Genomic DNA, 10509 nt, shown 5'->3' with positions numbered 1-10509 from the left:
GTTGACCACATGGGGCACTGGGAATGACCATGGATGGCCCCATATGGCCAACCCCGTCTTTCCTGTTACAGCTCCCATTTATTTCTATGCGCTCTGTTCAGGCACATGCAAAGACCCAAAATATATTTCTCCGAGTCTGTGGAGATTTTTCTCGATGCTGGCCACATCCCTGGGAAAACATGCTCCGGTGTTTACGTGAGCGACAGGGTCCCTCCAAGAAAAACATCTGGCAGGATTGGGAAAGGGTCATGGGACTCAGTGGACGTATGGGATGTCCTCGTTCTTACACATATAGGATGTTTTAAACCCTGGTGCCTGGCCTGACTGCAGTCTGCTCCCGGCAGGAAGAAACCATAAGATGCCGGTCCCCTCCCCCAGCAGGATGCCCCAGAGCGGTGGCTTCTGTCTGGACTGGCCCCTCTGGTGGGGAGTCTGGAGGCCAAAGAACCGCAGGAGCCTCGAGCCTTGGCGTGGGCGTGGGAAGGGTCAAGGGGCTTAGGGAGAGGACAGGGTCAGGGCCCTTGCAATGGACCGCCGCCAAATGCTGGACAAAGACAAGAAATAACAAATGTCATACCTTAAAGTTCCTAAAGAGCCAAGAAGGCCCAGAAGAGTGACCAGGACTGTGCCGTCCGAGGTGGGGGAGAGGAGGGGGAGGCTCGCCCAGCACAGACTGGACGGGTTTAAACCTCCACTCCCGGCTCAACTCACAGGAATCGCGACATCACCACAGTTGTTCCTGGCACTTTCCTTTTAGAAGGAAGAAGGGAGTCACAGAACAAGCAAAAACGTCCCCGTGGGGGATTCCTGGTGGTCGAGGATGCCAAGGGCCCCTCTTCGTTCCCACGGCTGCCTGAGCAGGCGTGTTGGACGTCACAGTCACCCATCTCCGCTGAAGGGCAGCCTCCTAGGTTGTTGGAAGGTTGGCCTTAATGACGCCAAGCCTGGGGTCCTTAGCTCCCCTGAGAGGGCTCCCAGGCAGCACACCTCCCCAACCCACCCTGACCCCACAGCTGCCGCCCACCCCAGGGGGCCCCGTCATTGCCATCAGGGAATTAGGGGTACCGAGTCTCAGGCCTGAGGGTGGTGGGCACGCCTCCACGGCATCCTGTGTGTGCACCCCAACTGGCTACGGTCTAGCAGGAGCTGTGGGGAGCGTGTGTACACGGCAAGGAAACACAGGGCGGTTTCCAAGCACCGCCGGGCCAGGAAGCTGCCGAGCCGCGGTGGGAAGCCTGGGTCGGACTTCTAACCACCACAGGGGACTGGTCAACTTCCCCCCTGTGCCCTCGGCTTCCTCAGCTCTAAGGATAATACCACCACTCGGAGGGCCTCTGATGCCAGGGCCGCTCTGTCGGAGAGGTCGTGTTCTCCCCGAATTTGTTCAAGGCACGTGATGCCTGGTCAGTCCCAAATGACCAGGTACATTCTTGGCAGCCTTGGGTCCTGCCTGCTCTTCCTGTTGGCACCGGGGTCCCGAGTGGGTGTGAGCTGAAAGGCTGGTTCCAGGCTGAGTCTGTCTGCTTAGGTGACAGACATGCCCCCAGGGAGGGAGAGTGTCTGGCACGTGGTGGGCCTCATCCCCTCCTTCTGATCAGCGCCAGGACCACCCTCCTTCCAGTTCCCAGAGTTGAAAGACAGGGGCCCTTTCTGGGTCACCTGAACGTGTCATCTCACAGGAGCCTTGGTTGATGATATTTGCTGAGTGATCCGTGGGGCCGGGGGGACAGTCCTGCTGAGCTCCTACTGTGTGCTGGCCGAGGATGCTCCTGAGGTCCTTCCCCAACCTCTGGCAGCATCCTCGGGTTCATTTTAATACTCGTGGACGAGGGGGCAGGCTGGGACTGCCCTGGGGGCTGACCCTGACTTGCTCACGCCTGCCCTCCACCTGGACGGCAGCCAAAGGGGACAGCAAAGTGCTCAGTCCCTGGGAAAGGGTCTGCAGGGAGGCATTTCTCCACCGTGGTTCCTGCTGACCACGTCTGCACCGCCCGGGAGGAGCGGTCACAGGGGGTGCTGGCATAAGCATGCCTTCTACACATCCTGGACATGGTACCCTTGACTGTCTCCAGTGAACCAGGACCCAGAACGCAGTCTCTGAGGGAGCTGGGGCTGCAGGACTGGCTGGGGCAGATTTACCCCTCAGCTTTGGCATAGGGTTTGGCTCCTAAGGCCTGGCTTGTTGAAGGAATAAAAGACATGTATTCATTTACAGTTCTGCTTTGATGATTGGTGCATAGGTTACTCAGATCCACCCTCTCATGGAAAACAAAAACAATAAAAAAGTGTCACACCTTAAAATTGCTGAAGACCTGAGAAGACCCAGAGGAGCAACTGCCCAAGAGGAGGAGTCCAACAGAAGACCCCTCTCTCCCCATGGAGCTGGACTCCCAGGAGATGACACTTTCAGGTGACCCAGAAAGGACCTTCCTCCTCCAGCCTCAGGAATGACAAGGAAGGTGATTCTTGTGCCAAGCAGGAGAAGGAGCAGGTGAGGACCCCAGTGGGTCCAGGCATGTCAGCCCGTGACCTTGGTTCAAGGTGTTGCTATCCATAACACCCTCAGATGAGTGGAGAATGCAAGTGCCAAGTCTTTCCGGATAAGGACACCTTCTTCCCAGGCTTGGGAACTGCCCCACGGGTTATGGAAGGGTGGTGGCCATTGTGGAAGAGTGCCAGGCACACCAGGATGAAAGACAACTCGAGGAGAACTAGCAGAAGTGACCCCTCAGGAACCATTAAAGAAAATGACACAGCCAACTTGGAAAAGAACCAAACAGAACGAGCAGAAATAAAGAAGTGTCATAATGAGAAGCGAAAATACAACAGACGCATTTGAAGACACTTGACCTCTTCAGGAAAAGGAGACACGTGGCCACACAGCAGGGGCATGCTGATAATGTATGCAGCCCCCTGCCCAGCCCCCTGCTCTCCAGGAAGAAACCCTGATCTGTAGCTGCATCATTTGCCAATTTCTGTGGTGTAAATACTACCCGCCATGGCCTGTTTCATGTACCAAAGGGTTAACACCCAGCTGGCAGAATTCCCGACGAGCCAGAAAGAGCTGACTCTGGCACACAACTGGCCTGGAGACATGGGAGGACATCAAAACCGCAACCAGAGGGGCACAGACTTCCGCCCAACTACCTGGGACCAGGGAAGAGCCGTCCTTGGGGAACTTTAAGGACAAGACTCTTAAAACATGTCCAGAATTCACTTGATAACTTTGCCATTTCCTTATTCAGTTTATAACAAGTACGCTTCCACAAAACCAAGAGAGGCCCAAAGGAAGCCAGGTGGGGTGTATAAAAGCCTCAGCACTTAAGACTCAAGAGACATAAAAACTTTACAGCCAAAGAAATGAATGTGTAATGGTGGAATTATGAGTAGAGATATGAATAGCTTCAGGACTAGACAATGGCCCCTGACACCTCAATGTAGGAGAGGCTCATGGCGTAGGCACTAAGCCTGGGGGTAGGAGTGAGATGGAGGCTGAAGACCACACTTTGTTGTTGTTCAGTCACTAAGTCACGTCCGACTCTTTGAGACCCCATGGACTGCAACACACCAGGCTTCCCTGTCCTTCACCACCTCCCAGAGCTTACTCAGACTCATGTCCATTGACTCCGTGATGCCATCCAACCATCTCGTCCTCTGATGCCCCCTTTTCCTCCTGCCCTCAATCTTTCCCAGCATCAGGGTCTTTTCCAATGAGTCAGCTCTTCACACGGGTTGGCCAAAGTATTGGAGCTTCAGCTTCAGCATCAGTCCTTCCAATGAATATTCAGGGTTGATTTCCTTTAGGATTGACAGGTTTGATGTCCTTGCAGTCCAAGGGACTCTCAAGAGTCTTCTCCAACTCCACAGTTCAAAAGCATCAATTCTTTGGCACTCAGCCCTCTCTATAGTCCAGTTCTCACGGCTCAGGGCAAAGAGTCTGACACGAAGACCCAGCACCCAGGTTCAACTGGCCCTGTCGGCCCCGTGGCCTTGTTCTCCTTGCCCCACCTCTCAGAGCCTCAGTTCCTTCCCTCAGTAAAGGGATCTGACCCCTGTACCACAAGTCAGGTCAGGATGCCCACAGAAGGTGGGGTGGGGATGGGGCTTTGCATCCAGGCTGACAAGTCCCTGAGAACATCTGTTGCTGCATTATCCTTACATACGGAGTTGTTGAAATTAGACTTGAGGTGCCTCTAAGTTGAGAACCTCCACCCCAATGTCCAGGCTATGAGGAGGGACCCCTGCGCTCCATGCTCATTACCATGCTTAGCCAAGTCTGGAACTGTCTCAGACACCAGCTCATGGCCACAAAGCCTCAGCTGGAAACTACAAGAAACATGCCCCTCTCCCCTGTCCCGTGTCCATGGCAACCCTGCCCACCCCTCAGCAGATGAAAGCCCCTCCATTCTAAGATGGAAAACCAAGGTCCCGAGTGGGGAAGCCACTTGCCTGAGGCTGCTCAGCCCCCAGGAAGTGGCCGGACTGGGTCTGGACCTGCACACGTGGCCTCAGAGGGGCTGTGTTTGGTCTGAGCCTCTCTGGGAGCTCAGGTACGCTTACCACCTGACCAGCCATCCTGGAGTCTGGTGTGCAGGGGCCTCCCATTCTCCAGCAGGCAGTTGCTCACTTGCTTTTCAAAAAGAAACATCCATGAAGATAGGAAACAGATACCGCCATGGCCCACACCAACTCTGAGGAGGAATGAGGAGAAACTACAGCCTGCCAGCCCTGGGGTGCGGTGGTGAGCCCTGAACGGCAGCTTGAAAGCAAACTGACCTTGTAGGGTTCACGTGTCTGCGGCCTTAACAAGTCTGCCAAATCCGGAGTCAAGTTCAACATCAGGGAGGTGTGATGGGAGGTGTACTCGGTCCCCGCCCAGTACACAGCCGGGATTTTCCTGTGTGGCCTTTTCGGCAATTACCAGTGGACATAAATAATGCCCTGGCTTTGAGTTTGCGCTTGAAAAATGCTGATGGGTTTCAGTTACAAGGAAACATGTTGGCCCACAAGCTGCTCTTGTCCATTTCATGGGAACCCTGGCCGTTAACCCCACAGCCATCGGAGGGACAGAGCAGTGGGGGATGGGCAGAAGAGGCACTCCTGCGGAAGGCAGGCCTGGGCCACCTGCCTCCAGGACCTTTTCCTACCATTTCCATCCTGTCTGCTGTCCCAGGGGTTTCTGACATGACACCCCTCCTGGACCCTCATGTGCGAAACTGACTTCAGGGGTCGTCTTCTGGATCACCCTCTTGCGGGTGACTGGGGAAGCAATTTTTAAGCTGAGATCCTTTGGGCCCATGGTGCCTGGTGGAGGGTGGGGGGGGCAAGTGGGTCACCTGTGGTCACAGCCAGTTGGCCAGGCTCAGCCTCCGTCAATCCTATACGCAAAGTTATGAGCACGTTTCTTCCAGACCCACCACTTCCTCCTCCACTGGGTTCCTGGCCCAAGCATCCAGTGTTGTGTATGGGTCTCTGTCTGGGGTACCTCTGGGGCACTGGACAGGGGATTGGGGATTTGTGTAGACACTGGACGGGGGGGGCTTCCTTGGGGAAATTTTTGACAGCTCCTGGGAAACAGGCCTGCACGCTCCTCACACCTCTAAGCATGGACCAGGGTCAGCAGTTTATACACCCTGGGAGCAGGTGAGAAGTGCACTGTGGGGCACTCTTAGATCTACTAAAAGTTAGAACCTGCATCTTGATGACCCCAGGGGCTTCCGTGCACACCCCGGGACCCTGCATCGAGGCAGCCAGGCCAAGGCTTGGTCCCCGCCAGACCACCTGCCCTGCTCAGCTCTCCAACCACATGCCATGCCTCCCCCACCCATGGCTATACTCGAGGGGTCCTGCGTGAGCTCCCCCCACTTCTGGGATAACTGCTTGTGTGTAAAGGCTCAGCTTTGTGGTGGGGTGAATGGTGCCCTCCAAAAGAGACACCCACATCCCAACTCCCCATATTTGCCAGGGGGCCTTTATTCACAAATGGGGTCATTGCAGATAAAATCAAGTTAGATAAGGTTACAGTGGATTAGATGGGCCTTATGCAGAATGATGGGTGTCTTTATAAGAAGAGGAGAGACACACAGAGAGGAGGAGGCCATGTGAGGAGGAAGCGGAGGCTGGGGGGAAGTGGCCACAAACCCAGGAACACCTGGAGCCCCAGAAACTGGAAGAGCTGGGAGTGATGCTCCTCCAGAGCCCAGGTCGGGGGGCCCGGTCCTGCTGACCCTTGACTTTAGACTTCTGGCCCCCAGAACTGGGAGAGAATCGATTAGTACTGTTTTAAGCCTCTCCGCGACCCCAGTTTGTGGTCATCAGTATCAGAAGCCCCACCTGGGACACTCAATGTTCTGTGTTCCTAAGATCCACCAATCGACGGCTACCTCAGCCAGGCCAGTCTTCCACCGGTCATCACGGGATGTCTTCTCAACAACAAACCTCCTGACTCGGGAGAAAGGCTCACGTTCACACAGGGGCCCCGTCTGTGTGGGGCTCAAAGCCCATGTTGCCTCGGAGCAGCTGAGCCTCACACACCTGCTGGCCCAGGGGGAGCAAAGGGGGTCACACACCTCTGAGCCCCTGTGCCCTCCACACCCTGCCCAGTCATAACTGCAGACAACCGGGCCAGCAGACAGTCCAGGAGGGCAGACTTGCTTATCTGCCCCCATTCCTCTTGCTTCACTGTCCTTTTGCATCCCCTCACCCCTGCTCCTGGGCTTCCCTGGGGCCTCCCTTGGGGCTCAGCGGGTAAAGAATCTGCCTGCAATGCAGGAGACCTGGGTTCGATCCCTGCGTTGGGATGATCCCCTGGTGAAGGGAAAGGCTACCCACTCCAGTATTCTGGCCTGGAGAATTCCATCGACTGTATACCCCATGGGGTCTCCAAGAGTTAGACACGACTGAGCAACTTTCATTTCCTTCATCCCTGCTCCTGGTCCAGCCTGTCCAGCTGGCCCTCATGTTTGCACCCGGGGGACACTGGTGACATCTGGGGATATTTTCAGTTGCATTTATGAATGCTGCAAGATATTAAATGCCAACAACACCAAGGCTGAAAAATCCAACTTTAAGACTCTTCATCTTTTGGGGGTCGTTGTTTGAGTATCCAATGGAGTCCATGGATTTCTTTCTCCCTGAAGAAGCACGCATAAGCCCCAATTTTATTTCACGGTGGGCAAGGTAGTGTGGCTTGGCTCTCTCCGAGGCTATCTTGTTCTCCAAACCTTCTCACTTCTTGTAATCAGAGCACACCCAGGAATGAGTCATCCCTGACATCTCTCCACTAATCAGGCTGGTGTGGACCTGCACATACCCCGCACGCTGCCTGTGCCCAGCGGCCCCTGAATAGACTCTGGTCTCGAGCAGGGGCAGGCAACAGGCTTCCTGGGGCCTGACTCATCTCAGGGGAAAGCTCGGGGTTGCAGGGGCCATGGAAAAGTCGGTAATGATCTGAAGACACCACAGGAAGATGCCTCATGCTCAGCTCCAGCTTTTTGAAATCTTGAACCATTTAGTTTATGCCAATAACAGTTTCACCTAAAAAGGGCCCAATCAGAGACTCCCCTGGCGGTCCAGCGGTTAACACTCTGCCTTCCAATGCAAGGAGTGGGGTTCAATCCCTGGTTGGGGAACTAAGATCACCACATGCCTCGAGGTGTGGCCCCCCAGTTTTTTTAAAAAGGTCCAATCAACTGCTGAAAAACTTTTAAGGCTATAGAACCAAATGATCACTGAAATTTTGGGTCACTGTGACCTTGTGATTTGTATTAATAATAAGAAATACATTTTTGGTCTTTGCCCCTGGTCCTGGCACAGAGCTCCTAAAACTCTGGGAATTATCTAAGTGGGGAGAGCAGTCAAGGTGTCTTTCCTTAGGTGAATGAGGTGACTTTTCAGAGAGTGCCTCCTTTCCAAAAGGGGGCGCTGCTTGCCAGGGTAACTAAGCACATGGTTCAGTTCAGTTCAGTCGCTCAGTCCTGTCCGACTCTTTTGACCCCATGAATCGCAGCACGCCAGGCCTCCCTGTCCATCACCATCTCCCAGAATTCACTCAGACTCACGTCCATCGAGTCTGTGATGCCATTCAGCCATCTCATCCTGGGTGGTCCCCTTCTCCTCCTGCCCCCAATCGCTCCCAGCATCAGAGTCTTTTCCAATGAGTCAACTTTTCTCATGAGGTGGCCGAAGTACTGGAGTTTCAGCTTTAGCATCATTCCTTCCAAAGAAATCCCAGGGTTGATCTCCTTCAGAATGGACTGGTTGGATCTCCCTGCAGTCCAAGGGACTCTCAAGAGTCTTCTCCAACACCACATTTCAAAAGCATCAATTCTTCGGCGCTCAGCCTTCTTCACAGTACAACTTTCACATCCATACATGACTACTGGAAAAACCATAGCCTTGACTAGACGGACCTTAGTCAGCAAAGTAATGTCTCTGCTTTTGAATATACTATCTAGGTTGGTCATAACCTTTCTTCCAAGAAGTAAGCATCTTTTAATTTCATGGCTGCAGTCACCATCTGCAGTGATTTTGGAGCCCCCAAAAATAAAGTCTGACACTGTTTCCACTGTTTGCCCATCTATTTCCCATGAAGTGATGGGATCGGAGGCCATCATCTTCATTTTCTGAATGTTGAGCTTTAAGTCAACTTTTTCCCTCTCCACTTCCACTTTCATCAAGAGGCTTTTTAGCTCCTCTTCACTTTCTGCCATAAGAGTTGTGTCATCTGCATATCTGAGGTGATTGATATATCTCCCAGCAATTTTGATTCCAGCTTGTGCTTCTTCCAGCTCAGCGTTTCTCATGATGTACTCTGCAGAAAAGTTAAATAAGCAGGGTGACAATATACAGCCTTGACGTACTCCTTTTCCTATTTGGAACCAGTCTGTTGTTCCATGTCCAGTTCTAACTGTTGCTTCCTGACCTGCATACAGATTTCTCAAGAGGCAGGTCAAGGGGTCTGGTATTCCCATCTCTTGAAGAATTTTCCACGGTTTATTGTGGTCCACACAGTCAAAGGCTTTGGCATAGTCAATAAAGCAGAAATAGATGTTTTTCTGGAACTCTCTTGCTTTTTCCATGATCCAGCAGATGTTGGCAATTTGATCTCTGGTTCCTCTGCCTTTTCTAAAACCAGCTTGAGCATCAGGGAGTTCACAGTTCACGTATTGCTGAAGCCTGGCTTGGAGAATTTTGAGCATTACTTTACTACCGTGTGAGATGAGTGCAATTGTGCGGTAGTTTGAGCATTCTTTGGCATTGCCTTTCTTTGGAATTGGAATGAAAACTGACCTTTTCCAGTCCTGTGGCCACTGCTGAGTTTTCCAAATTTGCTGGCATATTGAGTGCAGCACTTTCACAGCATCATCTTTCAGGATTTGAAACAGCTCCACTGGAATTCCATCACCTACACTAGCTTTGTTTGTAGTGATGCTTTCTAAGGCCCACTTGACTTCACATTCCAAGATATCTGGCTCTAGATTAGTGATCAGATCATCATGATTATCTGGGTCGTGAAGATCTTTTTGTACAGTTCTTCCATGTATTCTTGCCACCTTTTATCTAAATTTAAGATTTTTCTCAGTCAAAAATTACAGTCAAATGCAAAATGTCAAAAGTCCAAGAGTCCTTAGAAATAAATGACAATAGGCATAACAGATGAAAACAAAAAGGACTCCACATAATTTACTTTTCATGAGAATTTTAGATCTTCAGAGGAATTCTCATTAAGCTGAATTAAAATGCAAGCTTTAGTTTAGAATGGAAACCTTTTTTGGTATTATGTTTCTATATTGAGACTGAAATTTCATTATTTCTGTATGATATATTAAGCAATACTGTGTGGGTATTAAAATCATATTTTCAAAACCTTTAATGATATTTATAAGCACTTATAGTGGAAAAATAACTAGGGAGAGAAGATGATCCCACATAGGTTTAATGACATTACATGTGCTGAATGATAGTTTTCAGATTGTATTTATTTTTAATTGAAGAATAACTGCTTTACAATGCTTGGTTGGTTTCCCTCATACAACAACACAAATAAGCCATAAGTATATCACCCACTCGTTGGTGAGCCTGCCTCCCACTTCCCACCATCCCACTCTCTATGTCATCACAGAGCTCCCTGCTGGGCTCCCTATGTTATATAGCAACTCCCCACTAGCTAGCTATTTTGCATATGGTAGTGGCTTTGTTTCAATGCTTCTCTCTCAGTTTGTCCCCTCCTCTTCTTCTCCAGCTGAGTTCACAAGTCCTTCCTCTACATCTGTGCATCTATTCAGTTCAGTTCAGTTCAGTGGCTCAGTTGTGTCTGACTCTTTACAACCCCATGAACCCCAGCACGCCAGGCCTCCCTGTCCATCACTAACTCCCAGGGTTTACCCAAACTCTTGTGCTTTGAGTCGGTAATGCCATCTAACCATCTCATCCTCTGTCATCCCCTTCTCATCCTCTGTCATCCCCTTTTCCTCTTGCCTTCAATCTTTCCCAACATCAGGTCTTTTC

Source organism: Budorcas taxicolor, chromosome 8 (assembly GCF_023091745.1).
Source record: "Budorcas taxicolor isolate Tak-1 chromosome 8, Takin1.1, whole genome shotgun sequence".
Lineage (NCBI taxonomy): Eukaryota > Metazoa > Chordata > Mammalia > Artiodactyla > Bovidae > Budorcas > Budorcas taxicolor.
The sequence above is the reverse complement of the archived record's forward strand: the minus strand, read 5'-3'. Positions refer to the sequence as shown.